The sequence below is a fragment of the Saccopteryx leptura genome, chromosome 3 (genome assembly GCF_036850995.1).
Source record: "Saccopteryx leptura isolate mSacLep1 chromosome 3, mSacLep1_pri_phased_curated, whole genome shotgun sequence".
NCBI classification, from domain to species: domain Eukaryota; kingdom Metazoa; phylum Chordata; class Mammalia; order Chiroptera; family Emballonuridae; genus Saccopteryx; species Saccopteryx leptura.
This window is the reverse complement of record NC_089505.1, coordinates 218,926,069-218,943,234: the sequence shown is the minus strand read 5'-3', so window position 1 is coordinate 218,943,234 and position 17,166 is coordinate 218,926,069. Positions and strand designations below refer to the sequence as shown.

The 17,166-nt window shown below is 44.5% G+C and overlaps 1 protein-coding gene across 8 annotated transcripts in view; it reads left to right on the top strand.

The window, feature by feature from the left end:
- The first annotated feature begins 10,560 nt into the window (after window positions 1–10,560).
- Window positions 10,561–17,166, top strand: part of REV1 (REV1 DNA directed polymerase) — a 116,500-nt gene continuing 109,894 nt past the window's right edge. For 6 of the 8 annotated variants that reach the window (XM_066377567.1, XM_066377565.1, XM_066377563.1 and 3 more), the window contains exons 1-2: window positions 10,691–10,822; window positions 12,887–12,938. The gene's annotated coding sequence lies outside the window, so the exon portion shown is untranslated. Of the gene's footprint in view, window positions 10,823–12,886; window positions 12,939–17,166 lie in introns of all 8 variants that reach the window. The other 2 variants (XM_066377570.1, XM_066377569.1) reach the window with 1 other exon arrangement.

Here is a 17,166-nt window from a genome sequence, read left to right as displayed (position 1 = left end):
CTGAGACCATGAAATGAAATAAAGCAAACCTTCTTCATAATTTTGCGTAAGCATGAAACAAAACGTGGTCACAATGCCACTCAAAAAGTACCCAATACCCCTTTCTCAGCTAAATGAGTGACTGCTACTGCTTCACTGACTCTAACTTCCTCCTCATTCTAGTCTCCTCTCCCCGTAAATAGAATTTATTGGGACATGCAATCATAGAGTTGCCCTTGCTTTCCAACAACATTCAATCCAGAGTGTATCTCCACTTCCTTAAACCTTTTTACAAATCACCCAGTCAAAGCCAAATCATATAATAGGCTCTCTCACATTCTGACTGAGACACTTCCCATTGTGTGTTGTAATGCTGGTGGCCAACACCAGGCAGGTCCATATTGGATTCGGGCAGACGGTAGAAAAACTGTGGAGCCAGAAAGGGTTGGGCCATTCTGTTTAATAAAGTCTCAAAATGGCAGACAAGCACACAGGCAGGGGAAACCGCCTCTCAGGCAAACAAACAGCAAAATGGCCCTCACAGTGGCGGGCATACAATCTGCACATCTGCAATCCCCTAGGCGCAAGTACCCACAGCCTTATGTAGGCCATACACACATGGCGCTGCCATGTGCTCACACACTAATCAGGCAAAGAGTTTGTAGCCAGTAAACCAGTGAGCAAGCCTAACACAGCTGCTCTACATGTGTGTTCTCCAATAAGTAATAAACCCATATTTTTCAACTATATGAGTGCCCCTGGTAGTCTTTGGCTAGAAGGCACTGACAAATCCATCACAGGGAGAATTCTAACAAATATGTTGTTTCAGGAAGAATAATTTTAAAGTACCATATGGGAAGGCCCACAGAGAGGGACAGTGTAATTATGTAGGAAGCAGTTGTGCTTGACTAGGAGTGAAGAGATGAGGGATTGTGCTCAGACTGTAGTCATGGGAATAAAGATGAAGGGACAAGGGATATTTGGGAGAATTGGTAAGAACTGAGTAATTATCATCAATTTATTCAAGTAGCCAGTGCCAGGTGGTGGGACACAATGCTGAATAAGACAACCTAGCCCCTCTTCTCAGCTCATATTCCAATGAGGGAGCATGATGATGGGGACCATTTGGGCATGTGATAGGAGGAGACTGCCAATGGAAATGGGGATGTGGTGGTAAGTGAACAAAAGGAGTGGTGATGACAACTTTAGACAGATTGTTCATGGAAGGTCACTCAGCAGTAGTGAGCTAGGAGCTGAGACCCAAACCAAAGCAATAGCTGCTCAAACATACCTTGGGAAGAGTATTTCAGGCAGAGAAAACATAAAAGAGTAAAGCCTCAGAGGTGACGTCAAGGAAAAGCACAAAGTTGGTTGCAGAGTGGCAGGCTATGAAGAAATCACTGAGACAGTCCTTGAACTAGAAAAGATGGGATCATCCAGCCAGCAGACAGCCCTTACAATTCCCCAGTATGGCCTGTGCACAAACCAGATGGAACCTGGTGAATGGCAGTGGATTTCAGGGAACTTAATAAAGTTGTTCCCACTTTGCATGCTGTTGTACCCTCAATAGCTAACCTGATGAATTGGTTAAGCCATGAGTTGGGCACATACCACTTTGTGGCAGATTTGGCTAACGCCTTTTTCTCTATTGACATAGCTGCAGGGAGTCAAGACCAATTTGCCTTCACTTGGGAAGGGCAGCAATGGACCTGTACAGTACTACTACAGGGCTATTTGCATAGCCCCACCTTGTGTAAGGGCTGGTGGCTGCTGACCTGGTTAAATGAAAACAACCAGAGGCAATTCATATGTATCATTATATCGGTAATATTATGCTAACTAGTGACTCTCTTTCAGAATTGGAGCAAGCAGTCCCTACCCTGCTATCCCACATGAAAGCATGTGGCTAGGTGGTCAATGAGGGCAATTAGAAGGACCTGGGTTATCTGTTAAGTTCTTGGGAATTGTCTGGTCGAGTAGACAAAGGTGATCCCTGATGCAGTTATAGATAAGATCCAAGCATACCCTGTGCCCACTACGGTAAAGCAGCTACAGGAATTCCTAAGTCTGTTGGGGTATTGGCGAACATTCATACATCATTTGGCTCAATTACTGCACCCCTTATATCATCTTATTCGGAAGGGGGTTCGCTGGGATTGGACTGAGCAGGCACAAGGTGCATTTGCAGCAGCTAAGAGAACTGTCATGGTGGCACAGACCTTGAATGTGTTTGATCCTGCCAGGCCCTGTGAGCTTGATGTCCACGTAATCTCTGAGGGCTTTGGATGGGGCTAGTGGCAACGGACAGAGTGCCTATGGCAACCTATTGGGTTTTTATCCCAGTTGTGGAAAAGTGCTGAGGTTTGTTACTCATTAGTAGAGAAACAGTTGTCAGTTGTATATATTGCCCTCCTAGCCACTGAGAGTATTACAACCACAACTCCAGTTATGGTCAAGATCACATACCCTATTGCAGGATGGGTGAAAGATTGGGTGACCAAACCATGTAGTGGTATGGCCCAAACCTCCACCCTGGCCAAGTGGAGTGTCTACTTGCAACAATGCTCTGCTCTTAGCACCAGCCCATTGAGAGCAGAACTATAAGAAGTCTTGGATCCAGTCACCTATGCAACTTTAGAGTCAGGGGCAGCTGGGGCTCAGAATGAAGAACCTAAAGTCAGTCCCTACCAGGAGGGGTGGACACCCATCCCCGAGGATGCCTGGTATACTGATGGCTCTAGCAGGGGCTAACCGGCTAAGTAGATGGCCATAGCCTTCCATTGGCGACTATTTGGTTTTTTTTCCTTTTATTTTATTTTATTCATTTTTCAGAGGGGAGAAAGAGAGAGAGAGAGAGAGAGAGAGAGAGAGAGAGAGAGAGAGAAGGGGGGAGGAGCAGGAAGCATCAACTCCCATATGTGCCTTGACCAGATAAGTGCAGGGTTTCGAACTGGTGACCTCAGCGTTCCAGGTCGACGCTTTATCCACTGCGCCACCACAGGTCAGGCCTGGCCACTGACTATTTGGTACAGGCCAAAGCAGCCAATGGGCAGAATTAAGAACCATATGGCTTGTTGCCTGTAATGAACCTTCACCTCTGGTGATTTGCACCGACAGTTGAGCTGTCTATTGTGGACTGACCCTTTTGATTGCTACTTGGCATATTAACCAGTGGATGGTAATGCACTGTCCACTATGGGGTCACGCCATGTGGCAGAACTTATGGGAAACAGGACACTAGAAACAGGTAACAGTATATTATGTCACAGGGCATGCCCCTCTAGCCCATCCTGGGAATGATGAGGCAGACTCTGATGAGGGTGCGATGGTTGGAGACTGCACCTTCAGGTAATGTGGCACAGTGGCTCTACCGGTATCTGCTCCATGCAGTACAAAAATCTATGTGAGCTACAGTTAAGGCATGTGTTGGTCAAATAAGTTTGTAAATATGATATATATGTTTGCTTGCTTATAGTTTGCATTGGGTGTGGGGGACAGGCTGTAAGCACTCAGGGTCGTTACAGCCTAAAGCTTAGTTTTAAGACTAAGCTTTTCCCCACACCCTTGACTGTTGCATGATGTGGGGTGGTGCACTCTTATGAGAAATCCCATTATGCCTCAGACAAGTGATTTTGTATCATAGACTTCCTTATTTGTATATTGGCTTAAAGGTTTGGAATTCTACACTATAAAAGAGAGCAGAGAAAGGCCACATGGAGGAGAGGAGAAGCAGCCAAGATGGCGGAGTGCTGAAGGAGAAGCCAGTTTGTGCAGAGAGAAGGAGATGGGGAACAGAGGTGAATAAGGCTGGTGAGGTAGAAACCTTTGATTCTAGGAAACTCAGATAAGTCAGTGGCTTTGGGAGCCCTGAATGGAAAAGGAAGTGTTTTCCCACTGTATTTCTTGTCTGCCCGGTGCAAGCTAGGATTAAAGCTAATGGCCCACCAGTTCTTGGCTCTGTTGTTTCATTACCGTCTGTCCGAATCAAATGCGTATCTGCATGGGCCAGGCGGCTGTGATGGTGGCCGCGGCTACTGGCTTTACAGCATGGAACTTGCCTGTGTCCTATGCAGAGGTACTTGCAGCCTGTGATCAATGTGAAGTGTGTTCCAAGGAGCACCTTCAGAGACAACTGGCATTACCTGGACAGATCCAGAGAGGTCGTGTTCCACTGACATGGTGGCAAATAGACATCATTGGACCCTTACCAAAATCAGATAGGTACCAGTATACAGTCACATGTGTAGATACTGCCACCGATCTGCTTACTGCTTACCCGGCCTGTAACCCAGACCAAAGTGCTGTCCTACAGGGTCCTGAGTGCTGTGTACAGGTGGCTGCTGGTCCTTGAAAGTGACAATGGTACCCATTTCACAGGTTCAATGGTGAGGCAATGAGCTCAAGAGCTGGAGGTAGACTGGAAGTACCTTGTCCCCTACCACTCCCAGGCTGCTGGTATCATTGAGCGGTATAATGGACTCGTAAAGCAGGGACTGTGTCAGGAGGGAGCACTAACTCCCTTACTGGATGGACACACCACTTATGGACAGTACTCCGGATTTTGAATGAGAGACCTCAATGGGGGTGCCCAGCTCCTGTGGAGGCCCTCTTGCACCAGGCAGCTGCTCCCATCCAGTTGCAGATACTCACCAAGGACATTTGACTCAAGCTGGGCTTTGGACAGCAGGGCAACATGCATATGCCTGCCCCAACAGCCCTCCTTAAAGGCCAACGTCTTCAATGGACATGGCCCTGGAGTGTACAGGCCCCCCCACCTACGATGAGTGGCCTGTTGACACCGTGGGATAGGGGACTAGAGGGGGACCTCCAGTTAACTCCCTGGGCATCCAGCACCTGGCCGCCTAAGGTAGAAGTGAATTATCCCTTGAGTGCTCAGGGAGATAGCATTATGAAGGGCGCCTTCATAATTTCTTTATGGGCCATAATGAGTTCTCCCATTCTGCTGCACATCAAACCAGCAGATCCTGCTGTACTGGCCAGTAAGGTTTGGTATGTCCGCCCAGGGCGGCCTCTGGTACCTGCGACTGTGCTGCCTGCAGACAGAACTCTGGCCTGTGTTCTGCCAGAGGGAAAAGATTTGCCTCTCTTGGTATGGCTGACCACTCTATCATTTCACTCACAGCTGTGTTTGTAATTCTATTGCTATAGACTGTACTGTTTTGGATTTTGTAATGGACTTCACTCCTCACACAGGCACCATCGCAGAAGAAACCTGTAGCATAGACTGAGGCAAGCAACCCTAAAAGGGTGAAATGTGGGGCAGCTGTGTTAGGCTTGCTTGCGGGTTTACCAGCTGCAAGCACTTTGCTTGATTAGTGCGTGAGCATGGTAGAAGCATGTGTGCACAGCCTGTATAAGGCTATGGGCGCTTCCCCTGGGCAGCCATTCTCCCAGATTGCTCTTCTGCCACCTAGAGGTGCGTTTTTCCTTGCTCCCTTGTCCTTACTGTGAATAGGAAGTTTTCCTTTATTAGCTTTTACCCTTTTGTTGTTTATTTGCTCGCCTGTCTTTGCAAGCCTCCAAAACACAGGTATGGCCTGACGCTTTACGGCTCTGCAGTTCCTCTACCGTTTGCCCAAATTCAGTGAAAACCTGCCTGGTCTCAACCCACCAGCATTCCACGCCATCCATAGTTATTCCAATATTAAAGACTGCATTCCCTAGCTGTACTTTGCATCCCTGTGACTATTCTGTGACACTAATCTGTACTTCTCAATCCCTTCACCCCTTTTACCCAGCTCCCCAACCCCCTCTCCTCTGGCAACCATCATCAGTCTGTTCTCAGTATTTATAAATCTATTTCTGTTTTGTTTATTTATATTGTTCTTTAGATTCCACTTAATTGAAATTATATCGCATTGTACTTTCTTGTCTGTTTTCCCACATTAGACTTTCATTTGCCTAAACTATTGTATATTCTGATGTAGTGGTTCAGTTTTTGTTTGTGGTTTTTGTTGTTTTCCCTTCAGATAACCATGTCTCTACTTTGGAATATTCTCATTAGTTGGGTTTTTTCATAATATTTTCAAGTTTTTATCTGTGTTTATTTGTGGAACACTTTTCAAACTATCTAAGCATGGTGCTTTGCTCAGCTGGGGCACGTGCTGCCTGTTAATACTCTTCTCTACCTTCCCCACCTTCTCAGGCAGTCTCCAGGATATCAGCTGCGATTCCCAGATAGAAGGCTCTTCATTTTGGCAATTCTCCACTCTCTCCCTCTGTGAGTAATGAAATTCTTTTCAAAACCCAGTGTTTCTTTATCCCTTTTGTACTCTGAGCCCCTTTTCTCCATGTAAAAATATTTGATGTCTTGTGTATGTGATTTAAAAGCCTATGATTATGAATGCTGCTTGTAATATTGAGCCTCTTGGTTTTTTTAATCTTTCGCTGATTAAACTCATATAATGATTAATTCTGCTTGTCTTTTATAATCTCCTTATCTTTATTCTGGCTTCCTCATATAGTAAAAAAAAGATAAAAAAACCAAGTCTTTTCTATTCTATTTTTAATTGAATATATTTTTAAGCATGTTAGCATTTTTAAATTATATTAAATGAATTTATTGTTTTGAATATTTCAGTATTACATAATACAACCATAATTTCAATTCATTTTCTTTATAAACCTTTAAAATGAAGGTGTGCATAAAATTTTAGAACTAGGGAAAACATTGTTTACTACAATTCTTTTTATTTTACAGACCAGTGCTTTGAGGTCCAGAGAAGTGAAACTATTTGTCCAAAATGAAGCAGCTCTGTAGGGCCAGAGTCAAAAGCAGAGAGCTAGTGCCTGACTTCCTGCACAGTGCTATTTCTACTCCAGAACTGTGTCTGAATGTAAAGTGTGTTTATGTTTGAATAACGCCAGTACATCATCATTTTCACAACAGTCATTTTTTTTGCCTTCAGTATTTTTTTAAAAATTTTATTTATTTATTTAGCAGAGAGAAAGAGAGAGAGAGAGACAGAGAGACAGAGACGGGGGGGGGGGAGAGGGAAGCATCAATTTGTAGGAGTTGCTTCTCATATGTGCCTTAACCCGGCAAGTCAGGGTTTCAAACTGGTGACCTCAGCATTTCAGGTTAACGCCTTATCCACTGCACCACCACAGGTGAGGCTCAGGCTTTGTAATTGAAACACCCACAAAAGGGAAATCTTCCAATAAGATCTGGAAACAGACTCCATTCTTCAAGGTGATGCAGGTTCTTGGAGTCATTATTGATGGAGTGGGCAGTAAAAGTCCCTGGGCTTTGTTTTTAGTTTTCCTGCTGATTTGGTATCAATTTTGGGAGGATTTTGCCCTTGGGCTTTCCTAATATGTTGGGTTTTAGTTACAGACAGACCCTATGGAAGACATCCGTAAGACAATCTAAAAACTAGATATATAACATTGTTAGGACGTTGAAATGTGATTGTGTCTCCCAGACTAGTTAGGATTAGTACATTTCTTTTCTTTTCTTTTTTTTTTTTAAAGGGGAAGAAGGTGGGGAAGAGAAGCAGATAGTCGCTTCTCTAAACCTGTCCCACTAAGCCCAAGCTTCAGGGCAATTTAGAATGTCCCTTGGGTTTGCTCACTGTTCTAGTGAAGGAAGAAAGGGAAGTGCTGATAAATCAGGCCTGTGTCCTTTTGTGTCTTTCTCCATGTGGTGGGGCATGGTTAGTCTATGAGACTAAGTGCATCCAAACACACTCCCTAAATGTGGGAGTCCAGAGTGGCCATCTCAGTTGCCCTACCCAAAGGTCAGGCCAGCTCACCTTAGAATGGGAAAGATAGTCCCCATGAGAATAAATGGAAGTAGATGAATGAATGAATGAGTGTAGGTGACAGGATAAAATGGAAATAAAAGACCTTCAGACATTGTGTAATATATGGTACATCTATGGGATAGCATAACAGAATATCTAGAATGGGCAAAAATAAAACTGGTTATTTTGTACCAAGAATTCTAGAGTTTGTATACATTTTATTTACAAATTCTTCATCACTCTTTTTATTCTATTTTCTCTGGAGAACAATGCAAATTGGAGGCTGTGTGCTAGTTTGCGCTCAAATGCAGTTACTATCATATTACTATAAACTGTGTTGCCAAGGTTAGTTAGCTCAGTGTTGTATTTGTTTCTTGAGAAAATACATTAAAAAAAAACACCTTTGACTAGAATAGGAAACAGTAGGGAAGAAAACTGAAATTTAAATTGTGGGGAAAACAGCTGTGTTAGGCTTGTTTGTGGGTTTACCGGCTACAAGCTCTTTGCCTGGTTGGTGCGTGGGTACATAGCAGCGCCATGTGTGTGTGGTCTGTGTGAGGCTGCAGGTGCTTCCCCTGGGCGGCGATTCTCCCAGATCGCTCTCCTGCCACCGTGAGGTGCGGTTTTCCCTGCTCCCTTGCCCTTACTGCAAATAGCAGATTTTCCTTTGTTTATTAGCTCTTTCCTTTTTTATTGTTTATTTGCTCTCCTGTCTTTGGGCACCTCCAATAAACGGGTATGGTACAACGCTTTCTGGCTCTGCAGTTCCTCTACCGTCTGCTCGGATTCAATGGGAACATGCCTGGCTTCGGCCACCAGCATTACAAAATACAATGGTACGTTTCCTGTAGAGTTCACAGGTTATTTTGCAATTTGAAAATCGAGTTTTGTCATTTTATTTAAAACAAAATTTCTCATTTATTAACTTGAGAGAAACACTGATTTGTTGCTCCACTTATATGCATTCATTAGTTGATGCTTGTATGTGTCCTGACCTTGGTGTTTCCAGAGGACATTCTAACCAACAGAGCTACCTGGCCAGGGCCTTGCCATTTCTTGTTAACGGAAACACTGCCATTTAAAGACACATTAAACAAACATAACTAATAAAAATTTTCCACTAGTTTTCTGTGGCATCTCAGCAGGTCCCCTCATGTTGCAGTCAGCAGCTAATTGAGCCTGTTGAAATCACACCAATTTATATTAAATTATGATGTCTCAGAAAAGTAAGCAACCTGAATTTGCTAGATTAGAGACAAAAAACCCTAAAATTGAAGCATGTTTCTAAAAGTATATAAAATGATAAAAGCAAAAGGCCTTAAAAAAAAGCAAGTTGTTTGAATATTCTCTGAACTACAATACTAGTAAACTTAACCCAGCTCTGCAAAATCCGTTTTCAAAAGAGTGCTGGTTGTTTTAAGTACTCAAAAACTCTTCAGGTGTCTTAGATAAGGGAATAAGGAGAAACAGCGTTGAGCCTTTGCACGGAGGTACACTTCACGTTTATGCATTGCAGCAATAAATACTACCATCGTAGCAATGTGGGAAATGGCAAACCCACATTGCCAAGTGGGGAGTGTAAGAATGAGACGGCACTCGAACACCAAGTGTGCAGGCTTTATTAGAGGAGAAAGACCTGCCAGGCACGCCTCCAGGAGAAGTGCACTGAAACAGACTCTGAGGCAAACATTTATTAAGGTGGGGAGAGCTTTGAGCAAGTGTGCGTTGAGTCAGCAATTCTGGTATGCTCCCTTCAGCAGCCCTACGATTTCGGCTTCCTGGAATGATCCTCGGGGCAGCTGACCAGCTTCCTAGAACTTTTCTGCTTCAGGGGCTATAGTCCAGTAAGTAAGCAAAGGTGGGGTCAGATAGACAAGTGGAACAGAAAAAGGGCAGTTGGAAGTTCTGGTGAATTCATGTATCTATCAGGGAGAAATGGTCTTTATGGGACAATTAATCTTGCTAGAAGACCCTCAGTTAAAATTATATTTAATCATGCATAATGTACAATATTTTTTTACATTAGTAGAAAATTGGTTTTGCGTGTAAGCCTAGTGCTTCATGTGAGATGGGATTCGAGCCATAGATTTACAGATATCTAAGTGCAATCAAGGACAGGCACTCAAGGGAAGGGGAAAGGTGTTTGTGTTCCTACCCTAATGGACAACCAATCGCTGTAACCCCATAGCGCAGTGTTCATTCCTACGAACCTCAGTGGGCCGCGACTTTCAGTTCTGAAAAGTGTAAGTGCATGTGTGTCCTTTTCTCCACTAGATGTCACTGTTAAATCAATCGCTAGCGGAGGAGAACCCTGGTGTTTTACGTGTGCACAGACAGCAGCAGGGTTTTAAGCATGGTCAGTCCCTGCAGTTGTGTCCTTTCGGACTGGAGCGTCCAGAGCCAGGAGGGGCCGGCGGAGACTCACTGAAGACGAGCTGCGCCCACTCTGAAGCGGCGATCCGAGCTGGAGGCACAGAGATCATGCAGTGCGGGGCAGACTGTGGTTTCCACGCTGCAGCAGACCAGCCCGCGCCACACTCCCCTCCATCTCAAGCCCTCGAGACGGTCACGTGCGGCGGCGGACCTCTCCAGGTGGCGGGCGGCGTGAGAGGGGCGGGGCCAGGGAGGGGCGGGGCGGCCCAAGCCAACCCCCAGGCGCCGCTCCTGACGTTCTGATTGCCCTAGGAAAGGCGCGGGTGGGCGCGTGCGCCGCGCAGGGTGAGAGTGGGTGGGGCGGGGCCAACCGCCCGCCGGCGGCGGCTCACGCAGAGCAGGACACCGCCTGCAGGGGGTGGGTCGTGGGCGGAGCCGAGGGAGTCCAGCCAGAGGAGGGGCAGAGGGGGGTTCTGGTGCGCGCGCCCACCGAGGGAGACGGGCGGGGGCCGCTGCGGAGCGCGCAGGACCGTCCTCCGAGAGCGTGGGGCGAGCGTGGGCCGTGGCGCGGAGCAGCACGGCAGTGTGACTTCTTTCTCGGCCCTCTTCCCGACGAGGGCGCTGTGCTGCGGCGGGGGCGCCGGAGCCCACGAGGCCGGAGGAGGCGACCGTGCCGGGCATGGTGGTCTGGGGCAACGCGGAAGGTGAGCGACCCCCGACTGGCGGCCGGGTGGGGGAAGGGCGGGACCGGACACGCGCAGCTTGGAGGCGCCGCAGCCCGGGTCGGTAGCAGCGGAGTACGGACAGCTGGGGCAGGGCGGGGAGAGCACGCTGACCGAGCACCGCGGCCGTCCTTTCGCGGCCTCACGGGCCAGGGTGCCTCTACCGCGGCGGCCGCCCCGCCGGGTTATGTAACGGTGACCTCCCTTCCCCCTCCGCCATGGCGCGGTCCAGCCCCTCACATGGCGGCCCACGGAGGCGCCGCGCGACGACTGGCGCCCGCGGCCCTGTCCTCCACGCCCCCTGCTTCCACTGCTTATCACCTCGGACGCCTCCTGGCCCGGCTCCGGCCGCGCCGCAAACTCCCTCTCCTGCGCCGGCGCCATTCATTCGTGCGTGTGTTCGGTCACTGGTTCCCGGCGCGGCGCAGGGAGTCTGCGGGACCAGGTGCGGGGCTGGCCGCCGCCTCGCCACCACGTCCCCGTTACTCATCCACCAAACACTTCCCCCATCATTGGGTCCCGGAATCGGGGTCGGGATATCGGAAGACAGGTTTTACGCACTTATTTTTCCTTTTTATCTGTTGCCTTCATATGCAGAGCCTCTTTTGCCACTTGTCCGTACAAGTGTCCCTTCCACACTTCCACTCACTCTTTGAACAAGTCAGCCCCTGTGTGCGCGGAAAGGGGCATTTCCTTATGCAGTAAACTGCTTTTATTACTTAAACCCAGCTTATAAAGAAATGCCTTAATATATGTTTCTTCATTGACTCCTCCTTATTTAAAAAAATTGCAGGTGGTGTAAATCTACTTTTTTCTGTGTTCCTGGTTTTCTCAGGTCACGTGCAGAGTAGAAATGGTATTTAGGTGAAAATAATGTGGATCACCACATATCATAAAAGGGATTCTAACTGTTATGGACTTGATTCTTTTTTTTTTTTTTTTTTACAGGGACAGAGAGAGAGAGTCAGAGAGAGGGATAGATAGGGACAGAGGCAGGAATGGAGAGAGATGAGAAGCATCAATCAGTTTTTTTTCGTTGCGACACCGTAGTTGTTCATTGACTGCTTTCTCATATATGCCTTGCCTGCGGGCCTTCAGCAGACTGAGTAACCCCTTGCTCAAGCCAGCGATCTTGGGTCCAAGCTGATGAGCTTTTTGCTCAAGCCAGATGAGCCCGCACTCAAGCTGGCGACCTCGGGTCTCAAACCTGGGTCCTTCCGCATCCCAGTCCCACGCTCTATCCACTGCCCCACCGCCTGGTCAGGCAGGGACTTGATTCTTAATTCTGGTGTCAGCCAGAATTCGGTCTCGCTGGTCTCTCCACTTTAGTCTTGGAGAAGTAGCCATTTTCTCTTTAGGTATGGTAGGACATACCATAATCTTCCTGTGGGTGCACAGTAAGCCATCCCATGGCGCTGCCTTCTACCTGATTTACAAACTTCCTGTATCTGCCTTCCCGCATAGCCTTGTCTTAACCGGTGCAAATACTACTAACATGTCTTTTCTTCCCTCTCCTCCTATGTTGTACTCCTGAAGCTCACCCAAAGTTCTTTAATTCTCCTCCCTCTCTTCCATTCAGATCTTAAAACTACCTATTTGCCACTTTTGATTATCTTTTCATCTACATCCTGTTTTTCTATGAGTGTCTTTTGTCATAGAACTTTTTATCTGTTTTATGATAAGCAATACATATTTAAGTTTTTCTTCCCCTAAGGAGATGGGAATTGTTCTTTTGGAGTTATTTTCTGTGAAGTCTCAATTAGAAAATTATTTTTCAAAATAATGTAAGACAACTCCATTTTCCCATCTCCAACTTCAAAACTCATTCTACATTAGAGAAAGAAACCCAATATTTGCTTGGAATAACCTAGTCATTAATAATAAATTAGGAAGGGTACGTGTAATATATATCTACTCGATAGCTGCTGTAGAAGAAAGGCAAAGACTTTGAAATTACATGTAGATTTAAATTCTGATTGTGTATTACCTGTGTGACCGTGGATGAATTAAGTTACTAATATTTCTAATTTTTTTTCTCGTTTGTAGAATGAAGACTTCTTTCCTACTTGGTGACTGAGGATTAAATTAACTCTTAAATGTAAGGCATCTAGTGAGTCCCTGGTATTCAGCGTTGCTCAGTAAATACATACTCCCTTTGGAATGCCTTTTTATTGAAATTCATAGTGTAGAATAAGTCAGGATGTGCTGCAAACAAAGCATGAGAAGGAAGCCAATTAGAAGAGGTGATTGGTAGCTCTTGTCTCCAAATAAATGAATGAGCCCTAAAGAGCAGTGAAGCTCTTTCTGCCTCTCAAGACGATGTGAGGATATGTGGCACTTTTTTATATCACTTTTTTCTTGTTTAAAATCCTCCATGTTTTCTTTAACCCTTAGAATTAAGTCAAAACTCCTTACTATAGTCCAGTGGTAGTCAACCTGGTGCCTACCGCCCACTAGTGGGTGTTCCAGCTTTCATGGTAGGTGGTAGAGGAGCAACCAAAGTATAAATAAAAAGATAGATTTAACTATAGTAAGTTGTTTTATAAAGATTTATTCTGCCAAAGAGTGAAAATCCGACATAAAGTACTTGGTAAGTAATATATGCTTTAACTTGTTGCAACTCTGTTTTATAAATTTTATAAAGTTACTTCCCTACTTTATAAATCACCATTACTGTGGAACTGGTGGTTGGTTAGAAAACTTGACTACTAACAGAGATACAAAAGTGGGCGGTAGGTATAAAAAGGTTGACTATCCCTGCTATAGTCCATCAGGACATTACATGTTTTGGCAGGTGCTGATTCTTTTTTTGAAAGAGACGAGAGAGAGAGAGAGAGAGAGAGAGAGAGAGAGAGAGACACGGACATGAAGAGAAAGAGATGAGAAGCATCAATTCTTTGTTGCAGCATCTTATTTGTTCGTTGATTGCTTGTTCCTTGATTGCTTTCTTATATGTGCCTTGGGGCTACAGCAAGCTTGCTCAAGCCAGCGACCCTGCTCTCAAGCTGGTGAGCTTGGAGTTTCGAACCTGGGTCCTTGGTGTCCCAGTCCAACGCTCTATCCACTGTGCCACCGCCTGGTCAGGTGGCAGCTGCTAATTCTAACCTTACCTCTTAGCATGTAACTCTTCACCTTGCCCCAGTCCCAAGGTCTTTTTGCTGTTTTTTGAACAAACCAAACTGTTTCTACTTTAGGTATTATATGTGCTGTTCTTTTAGCTGGGTCACCCCTTTCCTAGTGGTTATCTTGTCTTAACATCTGTTTGCTGCTCAAATGTCATCATCTCAGATGGTCCTACCCTGATCTCTAAAATAGCGGTGAGCCTCTCCCTCTGTCACTTCTGATTCTTTCATTTTGCTTTTATTTTTTGACACAGGAGATACAATTTCCACTTATCGAGTATCCCCCATTAGACTTGGCTTCAAGATCTCCCCCTCCATTAGCGAGCAGAGGCCTTGTTTGACTTCACAGCTCTGTCTCCAGGGCTTACAACTGTGCCTAGCACATAGTAGGTTCTCAGTAAAACTTGCTAAATGAGTGAATGGTATAGTTCAGTGTTTTCCTAGTCTGCCAGAAATTTCATGCTGGTCTGTAGACTGGCACCAGTCCATGGAGGGGTAGTTGAAAACCACTGGTATATAATAGTTGAGTTGAACCTGGGGTTCTGGAATCAGACTGCTGGTTGTCAGAATTCTGGCTCCTACCATTTGCTGATTGATTGGCCTTGGGCAAATTAATAATCTTCTGGTGCCTCAGTTTGCTCATCTGTAATTTGGCAACAATAATTTATACCTGACATGATTATGGTGAGTAATAATTGAGTTAATGTATGTAAAGTGCATATAGCACAGGATTATTTTATAGTTTTTAAGAAAAATGTTTGAAAGTAGTTTGGAGTATTCATTAAGAATTTGTGTTTTTGCATAAGATAAAGTTGTAATCAATTGAATTTTATATTTATTTTGCTGAGTTTTTTGGCTACCAAAGTTGTATTTATGGAACTCTTTTTAAAAATACATACATTTTGTGAATGTCCAGAATGGATTAAAAAATAAACTGCTGAGAATAGTGACCAGTATTTGGTCTTAATGTGTAAATCAGCCTTTTTATTCTTACATCTGTGGATGATGCTAAGATTGATCATCTCAACAGCTGCCCACCAAAGTAGCTTTTATATATTTCTCTTTGAACTTCTACTGGAGATATGATTGTGGTGATGAAAGGATTTGCTGGAGGCTGAAGACAGGAAAATCCATGAAGGACCAGTTGAAGTATGAGTCTTGTAGTATTTGGGAAAGGAGAGGTGTTTTATTATATTTGTGTGGACCTTTTCTGCCTTTCATTATGGGTCCCTGCCTGGCTCTACCCCTAAATTGTATTTGGTTCTTAATTAGGGGTGTTTTTTTTTTGTATTTTTCTGAAGCTGGAAACGGGGAGAGACAGTCAGACAGACTCCCGCATGCGCCCGACTGGGATCCACCCGGCACGCCCACCAGGGGCGATGCTCTGCCCACCAGGGGGCATCGCTCTGCTGCTACCAGAGCCACTCTAGCGCCTGGGGCAGAGGCCAAGGAGCCATCCCCAGCGCCCAGGCCATCTTTGCTCCAATGGAGCCTTGGCTGCGGGAGGGGAAGAGAGAGACAGAGAGGAAGGAGGGGGGGGGGATGGAGAAGCAAATGGACGCTTCTCCTATGTGCCCTGGCCGGAAATCGAACCTGGGTCCCCCGCACGCCAGGCCGACATTCTACCGCTGAGCCAACCGGCCAGGGCCTTAATTAGGGCTTATAGTAACCCAGTTGTACATTGTATTTTCTTTTTCCTTTCTTTTCTTTTCATAGTTTGATTTTGTTTTTTCTCTAGCATTTACAGAAATAGAGAGGTAGAAATTGATGGGGACAAGTGGCTAATGCAGATTGAATTGTTCTTAGAAATAAAGATTCTGCCTGGAGTAATTGCACTTGTATAATACCAGTTATTTTTACTTAGTTCACTTGTCTTTAGTAAAATGCCTCTGTAGAAACATTATGTATCGTTATGCTTTATTTTTAAGTCTGAACTTCATCTGGTAGGATCCTGATCTTTGGGCCTTAAACTAAAAAATAAAAATAAAATACTGTTTCTTTTTTAAGCATATGTTCCAAAATTGTATAATAATTGCTAAATTATTAAATATTTCCTGTGTGTCAGGTTCTTTGCTAAGTTCAGTGTCTTAGTTAATATTCACAGCCGCTTCACAAGGTGGGCACAGTTATAAAGAAGCAGAGGTAGAAAGATGATGTTGGTTGGCCAGGTGTACAGGTAGGAAAGGAGCTCGGATTTCAGTCTGCTTCCTGATTCCATTAACTGAGGTTATAACCACTCTGCTCTAAGGCATGTAAAAGCAAGCAAGGTCTCTTTTTGGAAACCTGCTAGTATGTTTTATCACATCTTTGTTGTTTCTCCTAACTACTGGCAGTTTTATCATTCTTTGTGGCTGTTTTTTTTTTTTTAATTTAACTACTACTAAGATGTCCATATATTTTATAAATGTGAAGCATTTTAATAGGCTGATGTTACACAAAATCATTTATTTTGTTTGTAATCCTTGTTAAAGTCATTGAAAAGTAAGTCAAAGCATTGTTTGTCATGGTAGGTCAGCTTTGTAAAGAATTTGAAAAGGTTTTGTATATAATGATGTAATGCACCAGATTTAAGAAAACGTGAATGTCTTTAAATTTGCTAAATGCTGAAATAAATTTCAGGTAGCAAATAAATACTTTAATAAAAATTAACTATGTATATATGCTGATGTGGAACAAATTTTTTTTATCTGTTTTTAATAAGTAATGTTTTTGCACCATTGTAAGCTTTAATGATTTTTGACATCTATTTGCAAGACTTAAAATTTGAAGACTATCTAAATTTTGAGTTGTTGACTTCTCAACATTTAAGTATATTCAGAATGCTAGTGCTGGGTTGAAACTTACAGGTTCTGGAGACCATGCCCTTCTATTTTTGACATCCAGAGAGTCACTTGACTGATAAAGAAGGGAAGTAGGATTAGAACCTATGGGTTTTAGTTTTTTGTTTTTTCTCTTACACCTTTTTTTCTGCTGTAGTAATAAACTGCCCCCTTTTGTCATTAGGGAAAGACCGATGTATGCTCAGTGTTTTGTTTTCAGGAAAGTAGAGAATTCCGTGATGTATTCTTATAAATTTGTGATTTAAAATTTTGAGGGTTCTTTTTTAGTCATTGGCTTTAAAGTAATAGAAAAGTTCTTGTCTTCTATAAAGCAGTACGATCATGCTTTTTCATGTTGGCAGGTAGCTGCCTGATGCATGTAGGA